General features: G+C 40.3%; 1 protein-coding gene across 7 annotated transcripts in view; it reads left to right on the top strand.

The window, feature by feature from the left end:
- Positions 1–17,146, top strand: part of PLCE1 (phospholipase C epsilon 1) — a 366,977-nt gene that overhangs the window by 24,375 nt on the left and 325,456 nt on the right. The window contains exon 2 of one of the 7 annotated variants that reach the window (XM_073685568.1): positions 15,242–15,337. The exons of the other annotated variants lie outside the window; for them this stretch is intronic. The gene's annotated coding sequence lies outside the window, so the exon portion shown is untranslated. The remainder of the gene's footprint in view (positions 1–15,241; positions 15,338–17,146) is intronic. 7 annotated transcript variants of the gene reach the window in all.

Genomic DNA, 17,146 nt, shown 5'->3' with positions numbered 1-17,146 from the left:
TGAGAGCTATAACTTTTTTATTTTTCGGCTGATGGAGCTGTATGGTGGCTTGTTTTTTGCGGGACAAGATGACGTTTTCAGCGGTACCATTTTTATTTATATTCGTCTTTTTGATCGCGTGTTATTCCATTTTTTGTTTGGCGGTATGGTGATAAAGCATTGTTTTTTGCTTCGTTTTTTATTTTTATTTTTTACCATGTTCACTGAAGGGGTTAACTAGTGGGAAAGTTTTATAGGTCAGGTCGTTCCGGACGCAGCGATACCAAATATGTGTATGTGATCGACTTCGATCGCTGCATTGTGGGGGTTAATGTGCCGGGAGCGGTGCGGGACCGCTCCCTGCACATAGCACCAGGTGTCAGCTGTGACAATCAGCTGACACCCGGCGGCGATCGCGCCCGCATAGCCTGTGTGCGGACGAAATCACCAGGGCGTACTATTATGTATCTGGTCCATAAAGCCCAGGGCACAGATACGTACTAATACGCCCTATGTCGTAAAGGGGTTAAGGTTAACTTCACACATCCAGTAATCCTCTGTTTGAAATGAATCGATTAGCAATAAGTTGTCTTAGCAGGACTAAAAATTTGTACAGACACAACTTTTTTGTCTGGTTAAAAAAACTGATTGTAACTGGATCCATTTTTTTAATATTGAAGTCTATGGAAAATGGACTTGGTAAATAGTCATCTGTTTTTCCTCCATTGGAAATCAGACCAATTTTTTTTTTTTCACTGGATCAGTTTCAAATGGATGATTACTTGACAATTCACAGGTCCAGTAGTCATCTGATTGAAATTGATATGTGGACTGTCAAGTAATCATCTTTTTTTGTCCTGCTAAGATAACTGATGGATCCGTTTCAAAATGTGAACTTAGCCTAAGTTGTTTAAAGCCATACTACAACTTCCATGGGGCCCTACTGACCCATTTTATGTCCAAATTAAAATGGTGGTTAAAGGGGTATTCCCATCTCCAAGATCCTATCCCAATACGTAGTAGGTTTAATAATAGTAATATTAGCAAATATCTCTAATTAGAAATGTAGTATAGTTTTTCTGATTCGCTATGTCTCTTTCCTCATGTGTAGGCATCGCTGATAAAGTCACAGTTAGTTAGCTAGTTGCTAGTGGTCGTAACCATGGATACCTAAGGTCCTGTATTGCCTGCACATGAGGAAAGAGACCTAGCGAATCAAAAATACTATACTACATTTCTAATTGGAGATATTTGCTAATATTGCTATTATTACATCTACTACATATTGGGATAGGATCTTGGAGATGGGAATACCCCTTTTAATAGTGTTCTTGAGCTTTCTATGACTAAGGCTACATACTCTAGTTTTTGATTTGTCATCCGACCAGATCACCCGGTGGGGATCATCGTGTTTTCTAAATACTGTAGTCTCGAAGCTTTACCTCAACCACCTTCTGTGAAACGTTGCTATGCCTCCATATCCTTCAGGTTGTCTCCTACATACTAGGATTGTGCAGCTGTTTTTCCTAGGCAGAAGGCCGAGTCACTACCTCCAAATTATCAATTTGACTACACCATACGCCTTCTTCCAAGTACTGAACCACCTAGTGGAAGATATTATCCTCTATCTCTCCCTGCGACTAAGGCTATGTCTGCTTATATTAAAGAAAATTTGAAAAGAGGGTTCATCCGAAAATCTATTTTTGGCCAGTGCAGTTGTCTTCTTTGTAAAGACCATGCAAAAACTATCAGGGTCTGAATAAAATTCACCTGAAAGACCACTATCCATTACTCCTTATCTCTAAGCTATTGATGAAGATGATTTCACCATTACTCCAAACAAACTAGCCCTGCATAAAGTTAATAACCTATTCCACATTAAAGAGGATATTGAATGAAAGACTGTGTTCAACATCCGTGATGGTCAGTTATGCTTTTTGCAATGCATTAGCTGTGTTCCATAATATCATTGATGAAATCTGTTGTGATGTCGTAGACTAAGACATACTGGTACAACTGGATGACAGCATTTAATACACCTGAGGGACACAAGGATTAATTATCTTATGATGCATTTCAGACTAAGTAATGGCCAGCTGTTTTTGAAAATTTTGTAAATGACATATTCAGAGATATGTGTTCAATATGAGGTTGTCTATTTAGATCTTGGTTTATGCAGCTGATTAAGTCATAATCCTACATGTATGCACTGCACTTGAAAGACTCGGAGACAATTTTGTTATTTGCTAAACTTGAACAATGATAGGCTATGTGCCCATGATGCTGAAATGCTCAGGATTTTTTCCTGAGTGTTTCTGCATCTTCCTGGCAGAAAAAAATGCATGCGGATTGTACATGCGGATTATACATGCGTTTTTCCTACCAGGGACATGCGGAAGTGAAGCGTTCTAAACTTGCATTTCCGCATGCGGGTTGACAAGCGATTTTAGCATCACTTGGAAAGTGCTTGTCAACTTGGTCACACTATATAAATCCATGTCAACGGCATGGATTTATATAGTGTGACCCGAGAGAATGTCCAAAAATAAAAAAATAAATATATACTTACCCTCTGATGGCCCCCGGAGTCTTGATTCCCTCCGTTCTCCCTTGCCGGCAGCGGTACACTGAAGGACCTGCCGACGTCAGCGTCGCGTGACCCGTCACATGACTATGTCGTCAGCGCAGGTCCTTCAGTCCATCGCGAACTGCCGGCAAGCACAGACAAGGAGACCTGGGGCCGTCAGAAGGTAAGTATATATTTATTCTTTATTTTATTCTTTTTTTTTACAGTTTTCTATGGTGCCCGGGTCCGGAGGAGAGTCTCCTCTCCTCTAGACCTGAGTACCATCCGCACATTAGAACGCGTGGAATGCGCATCTACATATACAGTGATGCGTAATCCATGGGATGTAATGCAAATCAATGGCGGCGAAAACGCAGCACTTCCGCAAAATAATTGGTAGTGCTGCGTTTTTTTCCGCAATGATAATCCGCAGCGGAAATTTCCGCAGCATATGCACAGCACATGCGGATTATCATTGGGGAACATGGCAGGCCTTCTACCAAGCATTTTTTAAGCGTTTCTGCAGCGTTTTTGCCGCTTTGGAAACGCTTAAAAAACGCATCATGGGCACACAGCCTTAGGGTTTAAATTCTATAGATCTTTCTGAAGAAATCAGTAGACCACAAAATTTAGCTCCTTTTAACTCGCATGCAAAAATTTTGTTCCTCCTCAGTTTCGTCTATAAGTCCTTTAGGAGTTCCATGATTCCATACTCGCAGGTCATCCTGGAGTAAATAACACTTTTTGACTTGTAGCCAGATACATTTTAGTGGCTGAACATGGCTACAGACTGTAAGAAATATGTGCTCACCTGTGGAAACTGTGTTCAAACCAAAACGCCCCAAACCTATTTGTCTCTCTCGCATTTTGCTAAGTGATGGGTGTATTCATATGTCGTCATTTTTAAGTTATTTCTCCTGGAATCCTCAAGAAATAGCGCCACAATAGCCTCTAAAAAGTATACATATTGCACATCAATGTGAAAGCAACATTGCTGTGCACATGTTCTATCTAATGTCACTTCTTTTAATCACTTCAGGGTTTGGCAACCTTGAATTGTTTAAAAGAGGTAACATATTCATTATTCATGTAGCTTTGTTTGGCAGATGCCTGCTCTATATACTTGAAAGTATAGAGCAAAGACACTGGCTGTGGAGCCACCACAAAAAGACTGCAAAAACGCCAGCAAAGTCGCTTCAGGAAAAATATTGCTGTCTTGTTCCTGAAGCAGCTTTGTCTTGGAAAACTCAATCATAGAGAAGCAATGTGCACATACCCTGCTACCCAACTAAGGGTTTTGCTATTGACTTTGCTGTGCTTAACCCTATAAAGGTACTGGAAATATGAAAACATGCAGAACCTTGAATTGCATGGCACACACAGATTTTGATAGGCCTTAAGGCACAATGTTTTTTTTGTAGGTATGCTCTGCCGGATGCTAGGAGAGAATATTATCACAGTATATTGCGGTGTGATGAAATTGGCCTTGAATTGAAGTAGATTAACTCATTAAGGACCGCCAATACACCTCTTTTTGATAGTCATTAAGGGTCCCTATTCCTCAACACTACATTTTGTACCCCCTAGATGCTACAGTCAATATTGACAGTGGTATCTAGATGGTTAACAGAGGGAAGGGGCTCCCTCTTTCATCCCATTTGCATCTCCACATTGCCATGTTACAATCGAAGGGTGCCAATGATTGCTTTCTCAATCCAAGACCAATTAATGGCCTTTTGCTATTGTGGCCTGTTAGACCCTTAAGTAGGGTCTCAACAGGCCAAGTGTCAGTGTAAATTTGACAGGTCTGATACACTGCAGTACAGAAGTATTGCATAGTATCAGACTGGCTATTTAAAGTGTAACATTTTCAAATCCCAAAGTTAAAGGGAATCTGTCAGCAGGTTTTTCTCTACGTCATGTGAGAGCCGCTTGCTGTAGGCAAAGAGACCCTGAATCCAACGATGCATCACTTAGTTTACTGGAAGCAACAGTTGTAATAAATTTTCATTTTCACAGCCCAATGATATCAAATCCGGTCAAGCACCTGTGGGTTCAAAATGCTCACCACATCCCTAAATGAATCTCTTGAGGGGCGCAGTTTCCAAAATTTGGTCAGTAGTGGTAGGATTCTTCTGTTTCCGCAAATGTGACTTGGCTTCTTCAATCTATTTCAGACAAATTTGCATTTCAAAAATTAAATACTGCCCCTTCCCTCCTGAGTCCTGTCATGTGCTCAAACAATAGTTTCTAGCAACATATGGGGTATTGCCTTATTCAAGAAAAAGTGTACAATAAATTGTGAGGTCCATTTTATTTCCTGTTACCCCTTTTGAAAGAATTTTTCCATTACAATTTGTGAAATGCCTAAAGAGGTAACAAACTTCCTGACAGCAGTTTTCTATACTTTTGAGGGTGCAGTTTTTAAAATAGAATCTTTTTTTTTTTAAATAAACAAACATATATATTTATATATACATACAGTACAGACCAAAAGTTTGGACACACCTTTTCATTTACAGATTTTTCTGTATTTTCATGACTTTGAAAATTGTACATTCTCACTGAAGGCATCAAAACTATGAATTAACACATGTGGAATTATATACTTACCAAAAAAGGATGAAACAACTGAAAATATGTTTTATATTCTAGGTTCTTCAAAGTAGCCACCTTTTGCTTTGATGACTGCTTTGCAAACTCTTGGATGTGTTATTTGAGTGTTCCCTTTTTTTTTTTGAGCAGTGTATATATGTATGTATTGTATACCTCTCATATTCATTTAAAAACTGAAGAAATATCTAATATAAACAGGATTTATTCATTTTCTTAATTTTTTAAAATAAATGAAAAAACAAATAAAAAGACATTTCAAAAATGATGCTGACAGAATAGACATATATGGTTTTGTGTCAAGACAGTTTGACGGGTAATATAGTAACATAGTTTTTAAGGTTGAAGGAAGACTAAGTCCATCTAGTTCAACCCATAGCCTAACATGTTGATCCAGAGGAAGGCAAAGAAAAAAACCATGTGGCAAACACTAAGCTCCACATTGGGGAAAAAAATTCCTTCCCGACTCCATACGACAATCAGACTAGTTCCCTGGATCAACGCCTTATCAAGGAATCTAGTATATATAACCTGTAATATTATACTTTTCAAGAAAGGCATCCATGCCCTTCTTAAATTTTAGTAGTGAATCACTCATTACAACATCATGCGGCAGAGAGTTCCATAGTCTCACTGCTCTTACAGTAAAGAATCCGCGTCTGTGATTATGATTAAACCTTCTTTCCTCCAGATGTAGAAGATGCCCCCTTGTCCCCGTCTCAGGCCTCAGAGTAAAAAGATCAGTAGAAAGGTCTTTGTACTGTCCCCTCATATACTTGTACATAGTAATAAGATCACCCCTAAGCCTTCGTTTTTCCAAACTAAATAACCCCAAGTATAATAACCTTTCTTGGTATTGCAGACCCCCCAGTCTAATAACCTTGGTCGCTCTTCTCTACACCCGCTCCAGTTCAGCTATGTCTTTCTTATACACCGGAGACCAGAACTGTACACAGTATTCTAAGTGTGGTCGCACTAGTGACTTGTATAGAGGTAAAATTATGTTCTCCTCATGAGCATCTATGCCTCTTTTAATGCATCCCATTATTTTATTTGCCTTTGCAGCAGCTGCCTGACACTGGCCACTAAACGTGAGCTTGTCATCCGCCAATACACCCAGGTCTTTTTCAGTGACAGTTTTGCCCAGTGTTTTACAATTAAGCATATAATTATACATTTTATTTCCTCTGCCCAAGTGCATTACCTTACATTTATTCCCATTAAAGCTCATTTGCCAATTATCAGCCCAAGCTTCTAGTTTACATAAATCCTCCTGTAATATAAAATTGTCCTCCTCTGTATTGATTACCCTGCAGAGTTTAGTGTCATCTGCAAATATTGAAATACTACTGTGTATGCCCCCTACAAGGTCATTAATAAATATGTTAAAAAGAAGTGGGCCCAATACTGACCCCTGTGGTACCCCACTGTTAACTGTGACCCATTAATAACCACCCTTTGTTTCCTAACACTGAGCCAGTTCTTAACCCACATGCATATATTTTCCCCTATCCCCATTGTTCTCATTTTATGTATCAACCTTTTGTGTGGAACCGTATCAAAAGCTTTTGAAAAGTCCATATACACAACATCCACTGCATTTCCTTGGTCCAGTCCAGAACTTGCCTCCTCATAAAAGCTGATCAGATTAGTTTGACAGGAACGGTCCCTCGTAAAACCATGTTGATATTGGGTCATGAGGTTATTCCTCTTCAGATACTCTAGTATAGCATCTCTTAGGAAACCCTCCAGGATTTTACCCACAGTAGAGGTTAAGCTTACTGGCCTATAATTTCCAAGTTCGGTTTTTGTCCCCTTTTTGAATATTGGCACCATATTTGCTATACGCCAGTCCTGTGGTACAGACCCTGTTATTATGGAATCTTTAAAGATTAAAAATAATGGTCTATCTATGGCGTTACTTAATTCCTGCAGTACTCGCGGGTGTATCCCATCCGGTTCCGGGGATTTGTCAGCTTAGAGGACTGGGGGGTCTGCAATACCAAGAAAGGTTATTACACTTGGGGTTATTTAGTTTGGAAATTGAAGGCTTAGGGGTGATCTTATTACTATGTACAAGTATATGAGGGGACAGTACAAAGACCTTTCTACTGATCTTTTTACTCTGAGGCCTGAGACGGGGACAAGGGGGCATCTTCTACGTCTGGAGGAAAGAAGGTTTAATCATAATCACAGACGCAGATTCTTTACTGTAAGAGCAGTGAGACTATGGAACTCTCTGCCGCATGATATTGTAATGAGTGATTCACTACTAAAATTCAAGAAGGGCTTGGATGCCTTTCTTGAAAAGTATAATATTACAGGTTATATTTACTAGATTCCTTGATAGGGAGTTGATCCAGGGAACTAGTCGGATTGCCATATGGAGTCAGGAAGAATTTTTTTTTCCCCAATGTGGGGAAAACGCAAACACAAAACGTGCTCACATCTCACACAGCAGTATGCACCCACGACCGGCTGTTCAAGGATTGCATACATGTGGCAAGATGTACACTGGATAGCATTGTCAATAATGGAGCTCATTTCCTAATGGGGATTGCACTAGACAGAAATGTTAAGTAAAAAGAAATGTAAAGAATTAATAAAATACAGACAGCAATTCAGTCCAAATTCCTCCCTTCCAAATTCCATCAATCCAAAGTCACTGAATCACACGTCACACACTTACTTCCGTTCACACATACGCTCCGGTCACACTCATCTCCTTCACACTCGCTAAGAAAGAAGATTTGAAGAGTTTTTTTTTTCCCTTTAGCAGCAATCCAACCTACAGCTCAATGCACTACGAAAGGAAATTTAAAAAGTTTAGATATTACAAAGTTTTCAGATGTTTGGTCAAATGTCAAATATTTTCTAGGTGAGCCCAAAACATATCGACCCACATTTACCATTAACCTAAAGAACTATCTATCACAAAGAAAGTCTCAGAACAGAATCACTGAGATAAATAGATGCATTCCAGATTACTATTTAAAGTGACACATATCAAAATCGAAAAATGGGGCTTTATCCCAAATGCCAAAATTGGCTTGGTCACTTAGGGGTCATTTGATTTTATTATGTATCTTGATTATCTTTTTTAGAGATTTTCCTTCTAATGTTGATATAATGTTTCAAATTCTTATATATAGGAATATTTTCTGCACCAGAGCTTTGAGAACATGTAGTAATCTATTTTGAGATAAAAGAAAAAAAGTAAACAGGAGGTTCCTCAGGACCGGCTCACCGTGCAGCATTTATCCCATTTATCATCAGGGCGTTTTTTATATAGTCATGGATTTTCATGTGAGTGCCAAACTATCAGGATATAATATCCAGCTGCAATCACGGCTGTAGGGAGTGAGATAGTTGTACTGTATGATAAAACTTTGTTGTGATGGTATAGTCATTGCTTTGGTGATGGAAATTAACTTTTTCTAGTCCAAAACGGAAATAACTGCCTCAATGATCTTACTACAGAATGAGACAGATCCACTCTCTCATGTGTTGATTTTGGCACTCGGAGTGGGGGTCAGAAAAGCCTCTTCCTTTTTCCTTTGCAGGATGTTCAGTGTCTGGGTCTGAACTCATTACAGCTGCCTGGATGTTTTCTTCTTTTTCTATTCTGTCACTCACATTATATCCTGAATCATATTATATGTGGCTGTTGTAATGGGTAACATGCAGTACTTTGTGCTGTTTTTGTAACTGAATATTCTCTTTTTGTCGCATGCATTTTGCTAGGAATTGTGTTTTATATTGTATTTACCCCTTTATTATGTATACTCTTGAACTGACCTTTAATAGAGATGATTTACTGTAATATATAGTAGGTTCCTAAATGATTAAACTAGTTAGAAGACTTTACAGTTTTGCCCTTTTGTGGTTCCTCTCCCTTTCTTTCCACTTTTGCACATCGCATTTTACCATACACAGGTCTGAATTGAAAGGAAAATGAATGACTTGTGCATGAGTCAATAGATGCATTGCTTTGACAAAGCATTATGTCTTTGGCAGTGGGCTTCTACGTTCACTTTGGTGTGACAGATGCTGGTTCAAGATTCCAAAAAGTGGAATTTTTTTCTTTCGTTTGTGTTACGATTACCACGCTTGTTTCATTGAGTTCATTTTTGTGTCTTCATTTACATTTGAATGATCATTTCCTTCTTTAAGCTGGCCATACACAATAGAGGAGTCAGCCATAGTAGGAGAATTGGACCATTTTGGTCAATTATTGTGTTAAAATGAATGCAGTAACTAATGATTAGTTAAAATTTTTTGTCTAACTCTTGGTTGAAAATGTGTGTATGTAATGTGCATCTGATCTGATTTTTTTTTCTTATCCACATCTCTGGAAATGTATTATTTCATTTTAAAGATCCTATTTTCAACTTGTAATGCCCACCGGATACTAGAAGTGTTGTAGTGCCTGAGGGTATGCTAATATGTTCTGACATAGCAAGTTGTATGTTCAAGCATAAGGGCAGCTTCAGACGAGCATATTTTTGGTCACACACGGACGAATGTTATGCTATGGCGCCGTGTACATGTTCGATTTTTTTTTTTTTTGCTTCATAGCCAAGTTTGATCTGATATTCAGATCGCACTCCACCAAGGAAGTCAATGAGTGCGTGGGAAACAACGGACTGCACTCAGATGACCTATGAATTCAGTCCAATTTTCGCTTGACTGTGTCCGTGTGCACCTGTGTTGCACACGTGTGACAACTGTGTGCCGCATCAGGAGCACACGTCCCGGCGCCTGGGATTCAGTATACAGTTAGCGCTGTTCCCAAGCGCCAGGTGCTGAACGCTGCCCTCATCATTGTCCCCTGTTTGCACTGCGATCAGCACCAGCAGGGGATAATGATGAGAGTAGTAGTCTGCTCCCGCTATCTCCAACTGTAAAAATAAGAATAAAAGAAAAAATCCTTATATTCACCTGTCCTAAATGCCCCCCCCCCCCCCCCTGCAACCGACGCGACCGCACATGCAGAGTTGCTGGGGAGAATGACTGACTCCTGCAGTGATTGGGCCCCGGAGCTGAGCTCAGTGAGTGACAGGACACTGCTGATCGCAGCGCCGGCAGGGAACATTGATGAGGGCAGCGCTCAGCACCCGGCACTTGGAAACAGCGCTAACTGTACACTGATTCCCAGGCGCCGGTACGTGTCCTTCTGATACGGCACAAGGTTGTCACACGGACACAGATATCTCCGGTAGGGGTTTTTCCAGTACCAGAAATATCTAGATGTGTGAAACTCGCCTAACACAGTGGCAACTTTCTCTCTCCATCTCTCACCCTTTGTTGTGAAATCGTCTAGACCACCTAAGGCCCCCATAGATCTTAGAGCAATGTTGGCCCAACCCGCCAATATCATCAGATTCGGCTGACTGTCTAATGTGTATGGGGGCACCGATTAACTGATGGTCAGGGGAGATGACGATCTTGCATGACTGACTTCGGACTGACGATCACATTGTTTCCTTGGAGGGAAGCCGCAGCTTTCTCATACAGAACATGAGCTCTCAGCCGAACAATCACTCTTGTGTGTGGGAGAGTAGGCTAAGATGCCTGTCATCCAATCGATCGGTCGAAGCATCGTTCGGTAGACAGTCTATGTTTTGCCAGCTTAACTTTTACAAGATGCCAACCTTCACTTGCCGCACACTACACTTTCCTTATCAGTTCAAAATTACACCTGAATTCGACATTTTAGCTCGATTATGTAGCATATAGTACTTTACCACAAGGCAGGCTTTCCCTAGTCACCTCCATTGTGGTATTCTTTGCCCACTTTCTTAAGTGCTATATTATCACTTCTTATGTGGTCATACACCTATGTTTGCTGGTACTACCCATCACATTACCCTCTGCATCAGCTACTCACAAATCCACATGCATAAGCGTTACTGCTCTCCTCTCCCGTGTCTTCTCCCTTCTTGTACATATCAGGCGGTCTCACACTCCCCTTTAATGGCAGTGTCAGGATTCTGTTGTCCTTCTGTGGATTGACCACTTATGGCTGATATTATTCACTTTGACAAATTATGATAATTTTCGATCCCTACCACTGGAGGCTCCTATTGTGTTCCTGCAGTAGCCGTTTAATAAGATGGCCAATGTTGAATATGTGGAAGCAATTCTGTTTCCTGTTTGGGTCTACTTAAAGCCACAAGTAATTCTCACTCAATGCTTGAGTATTGTGTCTAGCCTTTAGTCTAGTTCCAATCTCCAGCTCCTGAGAATTGTCTGACTCAGACTATTCCCACTCCTCTCCAGATTTCTCCTACTATGTCTAGTGCTACTTCCAAGAACTTGAACGAGCACTTGCTGTGCTCGTTCGTGCTTTACCAGTATTGTAACAGGCAGACTAGGCATCTTCCATCCAAAACAACAAGCAGAAATGTTTCCAGGCTTTCTGCTTCTCAGCTTATTAATACCCATATCCATATATGCTCCTGGGCTGTGGCACCAATTGGAAAGAGCTGCTCAGTCATCCTCACTCTACCTATGGTGTGGGCTCCTTTCAAGCTGCATAATAGCTCCTGCCTGATTTCCCATCCTTCACATGAAGCTTTTTAAGGCCAAATTCAGCAATATATTTACATGGCCAGTCCATTCTTCTATTACTAAGAAATCCACATTTGAATTGATATGCACATGAGGCTGAAGAGCTATGGTAGATCTGAAGCCTCAATCACTCCAGCTCTATTCCCCACCCAGCACCACGTCCTCTTGCTTGACTGATGGCTCCTTTGCCTAAAGTCATACAGGATAGAGGATGTCTGTCAAGCAGGAGGAGGTGGTGTTGGGCAACAAATAGAGTTGTAGTGACAGAGTCTTCAGATCTACAAATAGCTCTTCCGTTTCATTCGCATATCAATTCAAACTCTGATTTCTCAATAATGGTGGATCAGACTGGCCTTGTAAAGGTATTGTTGGACTTGCCTTTGAAAGAGCTACATGCGCATATAAGTAGTTTGGGGATAAAATCCTGTTGACATATTCCCTTTCAAGACATAAAATTAGACCAATAGTACATGACCACTAAACCAAAGGTGCATTGTTTCTAATTTTTGTTAAGATTGCCAATACATTGTATATTTTGGCATCAGTACAGAAGATAACATGCTATTATTTGTTTTTTTACTCCATATTGCGGATTGTTGCAAAAGTAATTACAAGGAACACATTTTTCATGTACTGCTTGATGAGCAAATGGGACACTCATTTTTTTTATATATATTTTTTTTCTTATGTAGAGCATGATCACATTTGATAGCTAACATTATACACTAGGCATTACAACCTATGCTTTCCCTTCCTATAGAGTGTAATGTAACTGTGAGATGCAAATTTAATATTCCATTACCATTTCTCCTGCAGCTTATTCTACTGAGAAATTAATTATTTGCCTTTGCCTTTACCACTGATTGGCACCTACAGTTATAGAAAGTTCTTGTTCAACCTTTCTCAACTAGAGGATGTTGTGTCCATATTTGATTTAAACATCTACGAATAAAAGAGAGAAAATGTTACACAGTGTATGTGTAGGAATAACAGACTGATCTACCCTTTTTCTGATGAGCAAAGCTTTTAGGCACTGGTGTAAACCCTACTCTGATTTATATATTTATCATCATTCTATTTACCCACTGTAAGATTCTATTGCAATTGTGATTACAACACTCAAGAGTAAGAGGATTTAGAAATTGTCTATTTCCAGTGGTGGATGTAGAGGAAACCGATGCCTGTATTTCTTGGTTAGATGATGTATGAATTGCAATGACAGATGAAACTTTCATTATTTCTTTAATTTGTGTTTCGCAGACTTCAAAAAACATCACTTATTGTTAGGACTTCTCAAGCCATTTCTGTTTAAAGTGAACTTGTCCGCGTCTCCAGACCTCCCTAAACGCCAACAAGTCTTTTATTGAACAGTTTGTATACTCCCTAACAAGGTCCTTCTCATGGATTATAGATTTTTATCATCTTCATAAAGTCGGTCACAATATGCAAGTTAGTGGGTGACTAGTCTTGGGTGCATTGTTTTCCCTGAACCCATCTTCCCATTAATCATGTTATCCGTGATGTGATTTGCAAAAGCGGCATCGGCACTGGCTACTTGCAAAACTCACGCATGCACGCTACATTCTTCCTCCCTGGTAATGTGCAGTGAAGCCGCATGTACGCTACCTGGTTTCAACAGCGCATTTGTAAGCAGGTGAACTATATGCAACAGCGGAGACACCAGGCGGAACAACAATCTACTTTTGTTTGCTTAACAGAATAATATGAATAGAAGATTATTAGAGGCAAATTATACAGAAACAGTGATCATAGAATCAATGGCAAAACAATTATATAAACAGGAATATATTGGTTAATGTACAATGGGGAATATTAGGATAAACTCGGGGCCTACAGTCCACCCTAATTCTAGTTGGGAGGGGGGGGTAGATGCTGTACTTGGCGTGAACAGTCTCTAAGAACTTCCGCGACTTTCTGGACCAGACAATGGCTGCTGCTCTATCTCACTAGTCGCACATTTTCCTAACAAAGTATATCAGTTCTCTCTGGGCCGCTCTAGCATCAACCGGACCCCATCTAGCCCGCAGTCCTTCCTCTGTCCACGCCCAGTTTCGTAAGTCTTTGCTTAAAGTGACTGTCCCACACCTCTCCTCCTATCACCGGCCCAGGCTCGGGTCTCTCTGGCCAGGTATCCTCAGGGCTTCTTCGGTACTTGACCTCCGACGAGTGTCTCTTTGGTCCATATAGATGGAGGCTGGTCCTCGGCTGTTGACCGGTGTCATCTGTGTCGGGAGCCTTGACTGGCGTCGTTCGGGTCTTCGATGCTTGAACGTTGACTGCTTAAGTCTGGACCTTGACCGGCGTAGCTCTGGTCTTCGGTGCTTGACAGTCGTTGTCTGTGTCTGAGCCTTGCTGGTACACACGGCTGCGGCAAACTGTCCCGGCTGCAGGAGCTGCGGCAAGACCAACTGTCACTTCCCTTGGCACCAAATCCTCTTCTGTTTTTGCACGCTGGCCTTTTGTATCCAAGGATGGCTTCGTCGCTGTCACCTGACCCGTAGCACTGGCTAATTCCGTCCCTCCTGCAACTTCTCTCCTCCGGATCAGTTCCGCAGGGTTTTGTTCAGGATTGGAAGCCGCATGGCATTGCAGCGTTTTATCCCCGTGCTCCGTTCTCCTGCACATTGCGCATTCCCAGGTGGGCTGCAGTAAAAAGGTCTAAGCCAGCTCTTTGCAAATCTCACGGCTGAGCAGTCCTGTGTGACAGCTGCCTCCCTGGGCATGCGCAGTATGCCAATGAAGCCTGGTAGTGTACAATCTGTTTCACTGTGCAATGCTGGAAAGGCAGAAATTAATGCGCATTGTTTTACAAAGAGCCATCGGTGACACCACTCTTTGCAAATCATGTCACTCATAGCCATAGGGGCTTGATAACATGATTAGTGGGAAGATTAGTCTGGGGAAAGCAATGACCCCATGTGACTAGTCACCCTCTAAATAGCATATTGCGACAACAATTCTAAAATTGATTTTATGTTGATTGAACAGTTTATGTACTCCTGGTTTATATATGTTTAATCAAAACATGGTGGCAATTTGGGGGGCCTTGAGAATCTGAGAGGTTCTCTTTAAGGCCTTGCAGCCAGAACATTGTGAAACCTGAGCTTATGTCAGAATGAAAAATGATCAGTTATTGCTACAGCCAGTGGAAGGTCTGTGCTCCAGAACCTATAAATACATGATCACCAGAAATAATCACCCCCAAACAACTCATTTTCACTCTAAAAGCACCCACCTAAAAGTTGAAAGAGCTTTTTAAGGAAGTTAAAAAAAGAGAAAAAAGATTACAAGCTTGCTGTAAAATCTTGTGTCCTGTCAAAATTAAAGTTTGAATACTTTTGGTCAGTTTTGTTATTTTCCCTGAATCTAATATTCTTGGTGGATGCCACTAGTTCTCCTTCTGTACTTTTTTGTTTGGTGCATGTTGATAGTTCAACAATCCCATACTACATTTGTAACAGTGTACTGTTCTCTGCTTCCCTCTCCTAGAACCCACCCCTTGTGTGCTCAATGCCAAACAGCGATAGAGCCAGTCCATGCGTGTGAGAACAGGAGTAGATTGGAGAAATACTGCATACTCTTTTGGTAATATAGTTTTTTAAAGAAAATCCGTCAACAGGTTTTTCTATGTAATCTGACAGTAGCATACTGTAGGGGCAGAAACCATGTCTCTTACTGGGCTCCTGATTGCCATTTCAATAAAATCAGTGTTTTATCAGCAGGATATTATCACTAGAGGAGTAGGTGTATTGTGCCATGTAGTCCTCCTGCTGTGTAACTCCACCTCCACTACTGTTCAGCACTTTCTGCCTATTCACAGTGTACACAGAAAACTGCCAATCAGTGGTGTGGGCGGGGTTATACACAGCTCAGCATTCAGGGAACTGCTAGATCTGCAGCAGAGAAAACAGGGATTTGATCAAAATGGTAGCAAGCAGCCCAGTAAGTGATATGTTGCTGGAAATGGGGTCTCTGCCCCTACATCATGCTGCTATCCAATTACATAGAAAAAAATATGGTGATAGGTTCTCTTTAATGCAACATATTCCAGCTATAGTTTTTAATGAGTATTTGCACATTGAGGCAAAACTTTACCATAACAGTAAATTAATGTGCAAATAAATTTTAATGTTTTTAAAAAATAATTTATTTGGCCATATCCTTTTGTATAAAATTAATCAAAATGGATGATTTAAACTAAAACGAGCGTTGAATAACATTTTAACAAAAGCAGCTATTTGAGCAGATCGTTGACACATCGTCATGGTCTGGAAACTAGTCAGCCATGTTTGCAATCTCATTAAAATTTTGAGTAGCTTTTTTAACTAGTTTTATTTTTTACTTTGCCCCAGGCTTTATTTACAGCCTTTTAAAGGGGTGAATTAATTTGTAGCATATTTGTTCCAGAAATTTCTGCCACTGTCCCATACATCTGAAAGTAAAGTAAAAAAGCCCATTCTGCAGAAGCAGCCCCATTCAAATGTATGCAACTGATTTATAGTCACAGTATTTCAGCATCCATCTGCCATAATTCTACTAGTACTATTGGAAACGGATGACAAGATTGTCTACAGACACAACCGTAAAAACTTAACGGAGCTGCTATAATGCAATTCCCTTTTAATGTTGCGGCACCTTGCCTGGTAAACATGAATGCAGAATTGTGTGTAGATTTAGAGCCTGCAGGTAATGCTCAGAGATTAATGATCACTATATGAGTTTAATATCTTTGGCTATTAGCCAGAGAGGAGAGCCGCTAAGAGATCATCCATCTAATACATGATCAGCCATTAATTCGGGGATACAGGAAATCTGCGTCTGCCCAGTCCCATTTACGGAAGTCAAACGGGCTGATCTTCTGACCCCGGGGCTAGCTTCATTTGTAGAAGGACTTGTCAATAGAATCATTATAATATTTATACTGAATTTTATATTTTTACTGGGTATTTTGATCACTATGATGAAGTTCTGAGACACCTGATCTGATTGTGTATATACTGTAGACATGTTAATTTTACAATTTTATAAATTTCAATAAACGTGGAGTTATTGGTTATTGATAGTAGAGGATGTTGTGGCATTCTAAAAATTAAGCTGAACGCCTGAGCTGGCTCCTCTTTGAAGCTTGAGGATTAAAATTTATATTAGTAAATCCTTTAGTAATGGCAGCCAAAATAATTAAAAGATGTCATATATATGACCCAACTGTGTTGATCAGAGTATTTACAGACACACACAGGCGTAAGGCAAAATTATTAGAGTAGGATTTTATTAGCAAGTAGCCAGCTTTAAATTCCTCCAAGATGGAGAAAATAATAAGTAGGGGGTTTACAGAGAAATCATAGGCACCCACCCTCCAATGAGAGCTGTTTTATAACAGATCTTTATATTGAA

Source organism: Phyllobates terribilis, unplaced genomic scaffold (assembly GCF_046119375.1).
Source record: "Phyllobates terribilis strain yellow unplaced genomic scaffold, ASM4611937v1 Scaffold_5__5_contigs__length_657084704, whole genome shotgun sequence".
NCBI classification, from domain to species: Eukaryota; Metazoa; Chordata; class Amphibia; order Anura; family Dendrobatidae; genus Phyllobates; species Phyllobates terribilis.
This window is presented reverse-complemented; position numbering and strand designations above follow the sequence as displayed.